Here is a 13,257-nt window from a genome sequence, read left to right on the forward strand (position 1 = left end):
TTCATAAGCTTAATTCGGACAAGAATAAACCTGTCGGTGTCCTGACCCGGCGGTCCGGATCCCAACTAGTAAATGCTGCGTGTTTCCTCGTCCCAGATGTTGATGCAAGAGGCAATACAGTAACGCACGGGTTTATTCTGGTTCCGGCCATGGGGCCGTACGTCCAGCAAGGGGGTGTGCGAGGGCACTGTATTATCTTGCACTGGTGGTGCCTGTAGTAGGGGGATACAGGCGTGACGAGAGAGGGAGGGAAGCTCCCAGGTCTCTGCTAGAGGAGAAGTCGATCGAGGCGAGTGCCAATATCGAGTGCTGAGCGTCGTGTTCGCGTGATGATGATTGCGACGTCCCAGGTGACCATCCTCCTTAAAGGAAGCCCGTCTCCTCCTTTTATAGTCACAAGGAGGGGCGGTATACATGAGCAGGGGGTCGTGGAAGTCGTCGTTTTCCCTCGACTCGCGGGGGTGCAGTGGTCGAATACTGTAGGAAGTACACTGTGGGGCATGGCGTCGGGCGTGGCAGTCATCATGAATATCGTCCTTGGTCTTGCGGAGATTGCGCCGGCGTCCTGCCAGCCCCAGCAGACAGCGTGGTCGTCGCTGTGGGGTGTACAGTCCTCCAGATGTGGCGTGGTGGCGCTCCGTGGGCCCTGCAGGTTAGGGTCTTGCGTGCACCAACGGTAGCGGGGCACGCGGCGGTCCCGGACCCCTCTGGACGTAGTGCTGGCGTGTGCACTAAGGAGGTACGGGGGTCACGTGGAGATCCCGGACCCCTCGAGGGGGAGGTCCGGGACTCCAGCTGCGAGTGCTGAGCGTCCCTCCTTGAGGGGGTACGTGGCGACGCCGACCCCTTCCCGGACAGGGAGCGGGTCCGGGGCCGTACGTGTGGAGAGGTGGGGTTCGGTCAGTCGGAGTTGGCAGAATAGTAACGGAAACTATGCCGAGCGCGTCTCGTCCCGCGTCGCATGTTCCCACAGTGCCGCCACAGCGTCCGGGATGGCGGAGCAGTGGCCGGAGTTGGCGGACGGGACTCCGGTCACAGCCACGGTGGGGAATGGCGTCCTGACGCCATCCGTCCTGGGCGCTGTGAAGGAGTGGTTGGCATTCAATGCCTCCGTACGACGGGCGGGTGAGCGGCAGGGACGTTTGTCTTCTTCGTCGAGGGGTGGCCTCGAGCGAGGCGGAGATGCAGGGCGCAGTCGAGGGTCCTGATGGGAGCCCTCGAACGAGGCGGAGATCGCCCTGCGGATCCGAGGGGGTCGCAGATGGGCCGCATGCTGGGCTTCTTTGAGTTCTTTCCTTTCTTCCAGATTGGGAATGAGGCCGTGGGCCTCCGTGGGCTCAGTCGCCTAATATGTGTTTGCGTTTTTAGGGTGATCTTAGTACCCTGATTAGGGTGTCCCTAATCGTGGTACCCGACAGTAGCCCCCGAGGCTTTGGTCGAGTCAAGGGATTCGGCCAAAGGGTATTTCGGCGATTTTACCCCTTGACGTGATCGATCGGTGCTGTGCTTCTGCCAGGCGCACCTGGGTGCCGGCCCAGCGGATGCGACAACTCAATGGTCGGGGTAGTGTGCTTGCAGAGAAAGCACTTCGAGGCGCGCCCCCCTTCTTGTTTTGTTCCGGGGACAAGACGCGTCAGCGCGCCGAGCGGGCCAGGGCCACGATGGCGCCTGCTGCTTTGCAGCCGGTGCGTTTGCCACGCTGTCCCGCGCTCAGGGTCCCGGCCCTGCTCCCCCTGGTCGCCTTGCGGTGTGCCGTTCGAGGGCAGTCGGCCAGCGCTGACGCTGCACCGCTCAGCGTCCAAGGGCTCAGCTTTGCTTTGTCACGTCGTATCTCGGCACGGTGACCGAGGGTATCTTTTGCTCGTGGATGGCCGCGCCGTCACGGGCGGTCCAAGCCTTCGCCCTTCGACAGGCTTGAAGCTTGGCGCCCGGCGCAGCTATAAATAGGGGTCGTGGGGTTCCCTTTCCTCTCCAACTTCCCTGCTCTTATTTCTAGCATCATCTAAGTCTCATAATGTTTTTCTTTGCCTTTCACGTCCGGCCCCCTGATGAGGTGGCCTGGCACTTTTTAGGCTTCGGTGCTAGAAGAATGCTTGCGAGCGCGGGGGAAAGCCGGAGAGGGCGTGCGCACCATCCCTTAGCTTCAGTGGGATCAGCAGAAGAGCATTGGGCCCGTGGGGTCCTGCTTCTGTGATGTCCCCTAGCCTGAAAGGGGATGGAGATGCCTGACCATGGCGTTGGTGCCAGGTTTGGTGGCTGTTCTTCGCATCGTCCCCCCTGGCGACAAGGTTGCTCTCGGGGAGACGGTGTGGAGGGTGCTGTCTGCCAGCTCGCCCCCCGCAGGGTCTTCGATGGAGGGGATGCTAGAAGAAAGCTTGCGAGGAGGGCATCCCGCTGGACCCGTGCGGTCTGGGGGCTGCTCCTCGCAATCCCTAGCAGCCTGGCCGTTGCGCTAGCCAGGGGCTCGGTGCTTTTCTTCGTCGCTCGCTCCTCCCCAAGACAGGGAAAATTGCCACGCAGGTGGCAATGCGTTTGTACCTTTCTATGGCTTTAAGCCGGTAGCCCTTTGTAATCTTTGTTTGTAAAGAGCAATGAAGTCTCCTTCTCCTTCGCGGAGAGGACGACCGAAAGTGTATGGGTGGGTACTGTAACACCCCGGGTGTCTGCACAGTAATTAAATAGGAGTCTGCACAGTAATTATGTATGTTTACTATGCATCATGTGTTTGATTTGCTTAAAAAGGATCTTTTTGTAATTATGAAAGGTTATATGTGTAATTATGATTTTATGCAAGGTCCTTTATATAGTTATTTGTGTAATTATAGCTTTAGTGGAGGGTGTTTTCGCAAAATTTCAGTGCATTTAATGCATGGCAGCCATTTTTGCTTTTGAGTCTAGGGTTGAAGTGAATTTGCGTTGAAAAAGACAAATTTCCTAGAATTCAAAATCTCTTCAATGATTTTAATTTTAGCTCTTGAATCTTTGGTCAAATAAATTTTTACACAACATCAAAGTTGTAGATCTTGAAAAGTTGAACAACTTTCATGTTGGACACTTTTTCATTTGAGCTTTAGTTTAAAAGTTATTGCTTGTTTACAGAGAGGTCCTTGGAATTTTTGGTAATTACAAATCGACCCTTATGACCATCTCCCACCTCCCTGCTCTGCTTCTCGCCGCCGGCGCCACCGACAGCGCCGCTGCCGACGCCTTCCCGGCCATTCCGGCCATTACTCCGCCGTGCGCTGGCGCCCACGCGTCGCGGACGACCACCCCCCCTCCTGTTGCCTCGCGCTGGCCCTCTTCTTCCCTTGCCACGCGCCCCGCCGCTTCCAGAACCACCCCGTCGGCCGCCACCGCGACGCCGCCGTGGAACGGCCGCTGCAGAGCACGCCGCCCTCTTCTAGCGAGCGCCTAAGCACTACATAAACCCCAGCAGTCGATTTCGTTCGTCCCTTCGCTCTCTCCTCGCTCCCACGCCGCAGAACGCCTCCGCCGCCCTGCTTGAACCCCGGCGAGCTCACCCCGCCGCGGAGCCGCCACTGCAGGCCAGCTCCACCCCTACAGCCCCCACCATTAGCGCCGCCTCGTCCTAGCGCAGCTCCCAGGCCACTTCCCCTCGCCCAAACCTCACCGGAGCTACCCCGCCGCCGTGCTCCGAGCCCGCAAGCCGCCGCTCGCCGTCGACACCCCACCTCCGACCGCCCTAGCCTCGATTCCAAGCACCCAGAGGTGCGCCTTGCACCCGTGAGGCTCACGCACCCCTCCACCCTCGCCGCCGGTGAGCCCCTCGCCGGGAAACGGCCGGTCAAACCCCGCCTCCCCTCTCTGACCCGGCCGGGGACGTCGGTGTTAGAATTTGGAAAAGCCCAGGGGCTGTCTGCGAAGCTCTAGACTCAGAGGAATAGTGCTCTAAGGACTTGTTTGAAATAGTTTGCTGTGATCTTTGAAATTCAATATCAATTTGTACAAAAATCGTAAAATAGCAAATCTTGATGTTTTGGAATCCTCTTGAAGAGCTCTATGCAGTAGAACCATAATATGTTAGGCTTTAGTTACAAGTTTTTGCTGTAGATTTTGATTTGTGTTATTAGGTATATAAATACTTGTTCTTTAATCTTTTTCTAATCTGATGCTTGAAAGCTTGTATTGCTCTGAAATTTTTGTGGGGTTGAATCATGTTACCCTAGTTTTTCTATAAAAATTTCATGATTAGTTCTTTGTTGTAGCTATTTATTTGATTTAATCCTTGTTTAGTATACTTTATTTATGATAAATAGTTTCGTTTCTTGTTAAATCCTGAAAATATTCCTGAGTGTTCATATGGAGAATATTAGCTTGTCCAGGAAGTTTGAGCCTTAGTTCATGACTACAACAGGAGATAAAATTGAATCTTGCTAAACTGATGTCTGTTTTGTTTATTTTCTCAGAATTAATTTCTTGTAGATAAAATCATGAAAAATTCACAGTATATAAATCATCCCTGTGTAGATCTCTTGTTAAATTTTGAGCCTCTTTTTGGCTCCAGTTTGATCTGTATAATTCAAGCTTGTGCTAGGTGTTGCCTGCATAAATGATTTGTTGTGATTAAATGGCTACATGTCTTGGCATGATTTTTACAGGGTAGCTTAGTATGTTCATGTTATGTTTAGTGTAATTTTGGTAGAATTTATTAATATTTGTACTCTGAGTTGTTGATTTATTTGCAAACCATGACTTAATCGTATAGGAAATCACCCCACTTGTTTATGAAGTTAGTCAACTTCATTTGTGCTGTTAATCATGATGCCTTGTGTAGTTAAATTTGGTATTTAACTACTCTATAAACGATTGCCCATGTATGTTTATAATGTTGTTCTTGCATTACATATAGACACGACTGCCTTATCGGACGGGACGTACGAGCTGATCCCGGAATCTGACGGAGGTGATCTCGAAGCTCAAGTGAACACTACGGAACTAACTGAAGCCCCGGACCAAAGTTCGGAAGAGCCTAGAGCTGAAATAGTTAGCAATTATCGAGAAGGCAAGCCCCGGACATAACCTATACTTCAAATTAATATCATTTACTGTATTATTTTACTTGTGCATTTACAGTTCATAGGAGTTGAATTGAAACCCTAGATGCATGATCCTAGGAACCTATGTACTGAACACTAGACTTGAGTTCGAATAATTGCTAAGCTTATAGGACCGGTAAAAGTCGAGTGATTGCCTGTCGCTCGCGAGCTTTATAGGAATTGATTGTTTACTTTCTGTTATCAATATAAGGACGACTGACGGGGTTGTGATCGATATCATGACCTTATGTGATACCCCGTCTGTGTTGATGAACTTACTAAGGTCGCGGTGTGTGGTAGTGCCGGTTAAGTTTTTGAAAGTACTAGCCACATGCCGTAAATATGGTACGCGGCAAGCCTAGTAGCCGATTGGACCGGGGAGTGGATATACCTTTCACTCTCTCAGTAGGGATATGTTTTATTATTATGTTGCGCAACACTACGACTTCAAGGGACAAGGTTCGGCCTTGGAGCCCTGTAGTCGGGGAGAGTGACACTATCCACAAGCCGGAAAGAAAGGTCAACGGTTGTTTGGGAATGACCCGACGGTGTCCCAGACGTGTGTGTTAGGTTGTCCTTGCAAGGTTGAATTTCGATTCAGAATCGTCCGCCTCTCACGATGAAATGAGACTGCTTAATTGATCTGCCACACAGAGTAATAAGAGCAACAATATTCTTATTAATCTTGATGTTTGCTTAGAAGTTCCACCATGATTGGATAGTAGCTGCTTACATAGAATGGTTAATCAACTAGAATCTTGAAGCTAAAACTTGAAAGTAAGGACATACTCTTATTGCTTTTCAGCAAAAGGAATACCAGAGCCTCACAAAACCTTGCATAGTCTAGTTAAAGTGGGCTACTTATACCCGTTGACGGTTAAGTCTTGCTGAGTATTAGAATACTCAGCCTTGCTGTTGAAACCCTTTTTCAGGTATGAGTTTTGAGGATCAGATCGCTAGCTTGACCTATCCTTGCTCGTTGCCTCCTGGCTGGTCCGTAGAATGGGATACGTCTTCGGCCGGCAATGACTATGACGAGTGATACCATGCTTGGGCTAGCTTGGTATACTTTTGCGACGTGTTGTAGTCATCGTGTTTCATCTTCCGCTGTTTAAACTCTGAACTTATAATCATAGCTTGTATAACTGTTATTTAAGTTGGCTTTGTAATAATGTGTTTAACTGGTTTGTAATCGTTATTATGCCTGAGTTGTAAAATTGTGGTTGTAATATCTCTGAACTCGCCTTCGTGCGGGGTATGCTTGTTCGATCCGAGAATCGGTGGTTGTATCGGGACGTTACCCGACAGACCAAAAATTGTTCCGTTTGAAGTGCGTTTAAGCTAATGTTGCCTTTATGGTGATGGTTTACGCACTTGAGCCGGGATAATTTAGGCGGTTCTGCCACAGGTACCACCCCCAGGAGATTTTGGTCCTCGAATGTGTGAAGTTTCCTCTGTGGGGGCTCGTCAGCGCACCCGCAGGTGTAGCCCCCGAGGCCTTGGAGGAGTGTTTGTACTCGTCCAAGGGCTATAAATGTCGCCCCGCTTGGTTGCTTCGCTGGTGTGGCCGTCCATCGTCTTTTTCAGCCGGCATCGGCACTCTTTCAGCCGCCCTCGGCATTCTCAGTGCTGGCACAGCCACCCAGCATCTAGCTTAACCATCAGGCTGGCGTGCGTCAATAGTAGGGGTTTTGATTAGACACACGGAACTTCACAATCGACGGTCGTCGACCCATTCGAGGGTGCGGCCTGAGCCGCGGTGTGCGAGGAGCCCCCGAGCCCCGGCCTATGTAAAGGCGTTCAGGGAAATCTCGACTTTGGTTACGACCCTCGTCGCCCTTCCGCAGGGAGGAGGGGTGAAGCGCACCATGCTACCCATACCAGGGCCGCGAGCCATGGCTGCTTCGGTGAGCTATTATCGGGTAGTTCAAGTGGACGTCCGTGCCCCGTTCGATAAGGGTCGGCTCGTGGTCCGTAGAAACGTCACATAAAGCGCTCGCGAAGGTTCGCTAGGCGGGACTCGGACCCATTCGATATGGTCCGAGGGCTCGATGCTCTCCCTCGATGGGATCCCCCTGCTAGGCACCCTCGACTGGCCTTGAACACTGCGTAGGACGTCTCGAACTCTGCGTTCGAGGGTAGCTTGTATGGCACGTCCATGCAGTCCCTGACTCTGGCGATCTGGGGCGCTTGTCGAACCCTCGACGGGCCAAGCTTCGAACCCCTGATCAGTAAGGCCTCGGAATAAGGTTCCCTCGAGGGTGAAGCCCCCGAAGGGAATATTCCGTCACGGTTCGCAAACGGCGCGGAGTCGCCGGTCGTGTGTGCGGGTCTTCAGCTGGTCGTGGGCGACGTGGCCCAATTCGTGCGGTGTGGTGCGGGCGCGCCTTTTCAGGCGGCTATCTCGGGTAGACGAAGCGGCTGACGGATGGAAATAGCGCGACAGTCACGCCGCGCCCGTCGATTATTGCGCCGTAATTATTGCCGAGTACGCGTGTGGGAGACTCTGCGGCCGTGGGACCCATCCGTCAGCGACGGCAAAATCTACCGCATTGAATGCGGCGGATTCGGGCCGTGTCGGCATATCCGCGCACCGTAGTGAAATAAAAGCGAGAGAGGCGGGATTGTTTGGGCTCACCTGACCATTTGCCTTCATCTCCCTTGCCTTCTTTACCTCCCCTGCATCCTGAGCCCACATCCAAGAGCGAGAGGAAGAAGAAGGAGAGAGCGAGAGCGTACCTTTGGCGCCACAAAGCTCGTCTTCCCACACCTCCCCGTAGTTCAAAGCCATGTCGGATATCCGGGAGCCGGTGCCATGGGGGAAGTCCACCGCCACGGAGGCGGTTCTGGAGCAGCTGGCGGCCGACCGGCTGCTACCAATGAACATCAGCCCGGAGCGGCCGACGTGGATTGCCCCGCGGCCGGAGGAGACCGAACCAAACCCCCCCGAGGGCTACGTCGTGAGCCTCGTGCGTCTGCACGAGCGGGGATTCGGCGTCCCCGTCAGTAGGTTCATGCGGGCCTTGTGCGAGCACTACGGAGCAGAGCTGCACAACTTCGGCCCCAATTCCATCTCGCAGCCGGCAGTCTTCTTTGCCATCTGCGTGGGGTACCTGGGGATCGAAGCCCACTGGGATCTGTGGATCCACCTCTTCTGCGGTGAGCTCTTCGTCGAGAACGTGCGGGGGTAGCCGAAGCGGTTCGCGCGCGCCGGAGGCCTGATGCTCCATCTGCGTCCGAGCTGGAAGAACTTGTATATCTCGAACAAGATGACCACCAACAACACTGGGTGGACTCGTGGGTGGTTCTACCTGCGCAACTTCGGCAACAAGCTCCCGGCCTTCACCAACAAGGTGCTTCGGGAGAGACCAGCCAAGTGGGACTGGGGGGTGTCGTCCCCAGCGCACCAAGCCAGGCTCGAGGTCCTCACCGAGGCGCTGGTGCAACTGGCGAGGAAGGGGTTAACGGCGGCTGCCGTCATCGCAAACTTCCACCGGCAGAGGGTGATTCCTCTGACGGAGAGAAGCCTGCCGATCTTCGGCCTCACCCCCGGGGTCCCTGCCTCGGGGTCGAGGACGTCGATGGTACTGCTCCCTCGAGGCATTGCTGCCCGGAGGGCAAGGAATGCGGTGGCGGAGTTCCCCAACGACACAGCCGATCTCTGGGAGATCAAGATGCGCCCCGAGCCGGGGTTCCTTTCATTGGTAAGTCTCGATTTCGATCCATCATCAATTCGTGTTATTCATTTCCCCTTCCTGCTCCCTGACTCCAATTCGATTGCGTCTTGCAGGGGGTGAGCCGCAGGTGCCACCCCTCGAGGCCTTCGATCCCGGAGGAACGTGAGGTCAACCGCCTTCATGCGGAGGTGGTGAAGAAGCGGAAGGAAGCGGCGGAGGCTGCCGCTGAGAGGAAGAGGAAGAGGAAAGCGAAGCATGATAGGGCGTGCAAAATCGCTCTCGCGGAGGGGAAACCGCGGCCCGCCACACCCTAGTCCACGGACGAGGAGGAGGACGCCTCGGATGCCGAGGCCAACCTCCCCGGTGATGTCGAGGCGGCAATAGGCGCGGATTCCCCGCCGATATATCAAGAGGCTGGCGACGAGGACGCGCTAGCGACACCGCATGAGGCGAGGCCCGCACCAGGGTCGTTGGCGGACCCGCCCCTCGCGGGGGCGGAGCGAAGGTCGCCCACGCCAGCGGCGGGTCGAGGGTCACTCATGCCGGCAGTGGGTGGAGGATCGTCTGCGCTTGCGGCGGAGCGGGGGTCATCCCTGCCAGCGACGAGTGAGGGGATCCCCGCGCCCGCGATATCGACGGGCGGCGACGGGTCCGCGGCGAGTGCGGAGATGTCCGCGCAGATGGCCTCGAGGCCTCAGCCTGCTCCGAGGGCGACTCCCTCGAATCAGTCGTCGAGGGACGTCTGTGTGCCACGGGCCCGAAGGAGCGGCACGGGCAAGCGCAGCATGAGCGCCCGGTCCGGGTAAGTATTTTTGGTTTTGTTCATTTTGTTCATTTGATCGATCCCCCAGTCCTGCTAACCTTAGCTTTCCTTCCCCAATTTCTAGCTCTGGGGCCGTTGCCAATGATGCAGCTCCGCTCGCGCCGACCAAAGCCCTCAAGACCGGGGCGCGCGCTACGCCGCGCTCGGCGCCGCAGCCCCCGCCCGTTGTGGATATCGTGGCAGAGGCCGCAAATCTGCGGGAGGCGATGGCTCACGGGGCCCAGGCGGCCCAACAGACTTGAGCGCCGGGGAACGGGGGCGACGCCGGCCGGAGCAGAGCTGAAGCAGCCGCTTCGCCTGACGCCGTGGGGGAGGCCGGCCGGGGCGGCGCAGATGACGCCGCCCAGCCAGACGTCGAAGTCGAGGTCGGTCGGAGCGACGCGGATAGCGCCGCCTGGCCGGTCGCAGAGGAGGGAGCTAGTGGGGATGCGCAGGAGCACCCCGCCAGGCAAACGGAGGCGGAGTCCCTCGTCCCTGATCCCCCGAGGGCTGGGGTCGAGGGAGTCGCAGAGGAGTCGGCGCAGAGGGCGCCAGTGGCGGAGGAAGCCTGCGTCTCGGTGCCCGCAGAGGCCCAGGATGAGGGTGTTGTTGCGGCGATGACGGCGCAGACGGTGACGGCGCAGGCGGCGACGGACTGCGTGATCCCGGTGGTGCAGCTGCCGGACAGCAGCGAGGAATACGGGGATTCGAGAGACATCGACCCCGCTGCTGCGGCGAGCGCCGCCGGCAAGATCGTTGAGTTCACATCGGCCTGCGCGGAGGTGCTCGACGAGGGGACATCCGAGGGACCCCATCACGGGTCGATCATCCAGTCCGGGGTCCCCCCGGAGTTTCTCCGCGATGAGCGAGAGGAGGAGGCCGTCTGGGAGGCACAGATCGAGGCATGCTCTCAGATTCAGAGCCACCTCGATCGTGCCCTGGAGCTCCATCGGACGACAGATTTCTAGATCAGCCAGGTAAGCGGCTCCTCCCCGAGAATCGTTCGCATTTTTGCCCTGATTTTGTTTGTTTTACCCACACCTTTCCTCTTGCAGCGGCTGAGGGACATCTCGCGCAAGAAAAGCGCCGAGATGACCCGGCTGTACTCCCAGGTACACTAGCTTGGGCAGCACAACGCTGGCCTGGTGCTCCAGAGTGTCGACGCCAACACGAAGATGACGGATCTGGAGGCGCGTCGGCGGGCGCTGGAGGAGGAGTTGGCGCGGACCGCCGGTGAGCGCGACGTCCAGAGAGCTGCAGCAGAGCAGAAGGCTCAGAAAGCCGAGGCGCAAACCGCCGAGCTGCAGCTCACTAGGACGGCTCTCGAGCAGAGGGAAGCCAAGCTCCAGCGTAAGGAGACCGAGCTCCAGGGCAAGGAGTTCGAGCTCCAGCGCGAGAAGGCAACCGTCGGCACGCTCACCGGGACCCTCGAGGAGAAGGGCAAGGCCCTCGAGGAGAAGGAGGTGGCACTCCGGAATGCGGAGGCCGCCCTCAAGGAGAAGGAGAACTCCTTGTCTTCCCTTGAGGAGGTCGCCCGGATCTAGCGAGAGGAGGCACGGAAGAACATCGCAGGTGAGTGCTCAAAATTTTGATGTTGTTAGATTCTAGTTTTTCGTAGCTTATCTTCATTTCTTTAATCAGAGCTGAGGCAGCAAGTGGCGGACGAGACTGCGGCGAAGGAGGCGGTCAACACCACGCTCATGGCGGCGCAGGCAGAGTACGCCGACCTGGAGCGAACCGCCGTGAGCGTGTGCCAGGAGCTCGAGGGGGAGGGCGCCGTCTCTGGTAGCTCGGTGATCAGCCACCTGCGAGCGTTAGGTGGCCGGATCGCTGAGCATGCCAAGAGCACCTTCCGCCTCGGTGTCCTGCGAGCCCTCGCAGTAGCCTCGACGCATTACATCATGGATCTCCAGAAGGTGTCATCGGGGTACGTCGTTCCCAGCGACGCCGATGCGGACGCCACGTCGGCTATCATGGACGACGCCGACGCAGCCGCCGAGGAGTTCGTCATTGCCTTAGCCGAGAAGCTCGAAGCTGACATCCCCCTGATAGCCGAGTTCGATGCTGTCGCAGATCCACAGAGGGGGGAGGATAACCTGTAGGAAAACTGGGCCTCGGAGCCCATGTAATAGATTAGTACTTGTCGTAATTGTACCTTGTAATTGTATCTATGAATTAAGAAATTCGTTATCATTAAAATCGACAGTGTGGCCCATCGAGGCCATGTGTATTTGAGCCTTCGTTTTCTTTACTCTGCTTCCGTGTTCTCGTATGCGACTTAGATAAACTTCCGCGAGGAATTTCGCGTTCATAAGCGACGTAGGCGTGGGGTGGTGAGGGGGGTGCCGTATCCCGGAGGCGTAGGTGGCCCCACGACTCGGCCGGCCCCGTACCATAATTGCTTACGCCTCGCGTCCGTTTTTCCCAAGTGTACGAGAAGCTTAGAGACGGGATGGAAACTTTTCGAAAAAACGTTGGCGATTTTTGGGGACGTTCGGGGGTTCCCCCGTAGTAGCCCCGGAGGGAGGCTTGGCTTTGCCGAGGGGAAAGCCAAGCGTACCTCAGTGTTCGTGCGCATCCGAGCCCCCGAGGGTCCGTAAGGTTCCCAAAAATAAAAGTAAAGCGTACTTCTTTATTATTTCGGGAAATCGAAAATATGAGTACAAACGATGTACAAATCGCTCGGAACTCTAAGGATAGAAGCGACGTAGCTGCTGTATGTTCCAAGCGTTGGTGAAGACTTCGCCGTTTTCGTTCGCCAGCTTGTACGTGCCGGGCTTGAGCACCTCAGCGATGATGTATGGGCCTTCCCACGGTGGTGAGAGCTTGTGGCGGCCCCTGTTGTCTTGTCGAAGCCTCAGCACCAAGTCACCTTGGTTGAGGTCTCAGACTCTCTGCGCTTGATATCTTCACAAAGACTGCTGGTAGCGCGCAGAGTGTAGGAGTGCCACGTCTCGAGCCTCGTCCACTTGATCCAGCGAGTCCTCACGGGCTTGCTGGTTCCACTGCTCTTGATAGGCCTTGAGCCTTGGCGACCCGTACTCCAAGTCTGTGGGGAGTATGGCCTCGGCGCCATAGACGAGGAAGAACGGGGTAAAGCCCGTGGCTCTACTTGGGGTCGTCCTCAGGCTCCAGATAACCGAGGGTAGCTCTGTGAGCCACCTTCGGCCAAACTTGTTCAGCTTGTTGAAGATTCTTGGTTTCAGTCCTTGGAGGATCATGCCGTTAGCACGCTCCACTTGCCCGTTCATCTGTGGGTGCGCCACAGCCGACCAGTCCACACGTATGTGGAAGCTGTCGCAGAATGCCAAGAACTTCTTGCATGTGAACTGGGTGCCGTTGTCGGTGATGATCGAGTTCGGGACCCCGAACCTGAAGACGATGTCGGTGAAGAACAGAACGGCTTGCTCGGATTTAATCTTGCCGATGGGTCGAGCCTCAATCCACTTGGAGAATTTGTCGACTGCCACCAGCAAGTGGGTGAAGCCCCCGGGCGCCTTCTGCAGCGGACCGACGAGGTCCAGTCCCCACACGGCAAACGGCCATGTGATGGGGATGGTCTGCAGAGCATGGGCCGGGAGATGCATTTTTCGAGCGTAGAACTGGCAACCCTCGCAGGTCCGCACGACGTCGGCAGCGTCGGCGACCGCGGTGGGCCAGTAAAAACCTTGCCGAAACACATTACCCACGAGGGTGCGAGGTGCGGCATGATGACCGTAGG

Source organism: Panicum virgatum, chromosome 2N (assembly GCF_016808335.1).
Source record: "Panicum virgatum strain AP13 chromosome 2N, P.virgatum_v5, whole genome shotgun sequence".
NCBI lineage: Eukaryota > Viridiplantae > Streptophyta > Magnoliopsida > Poales > Poaceae > Panicum > Panicum virgatum.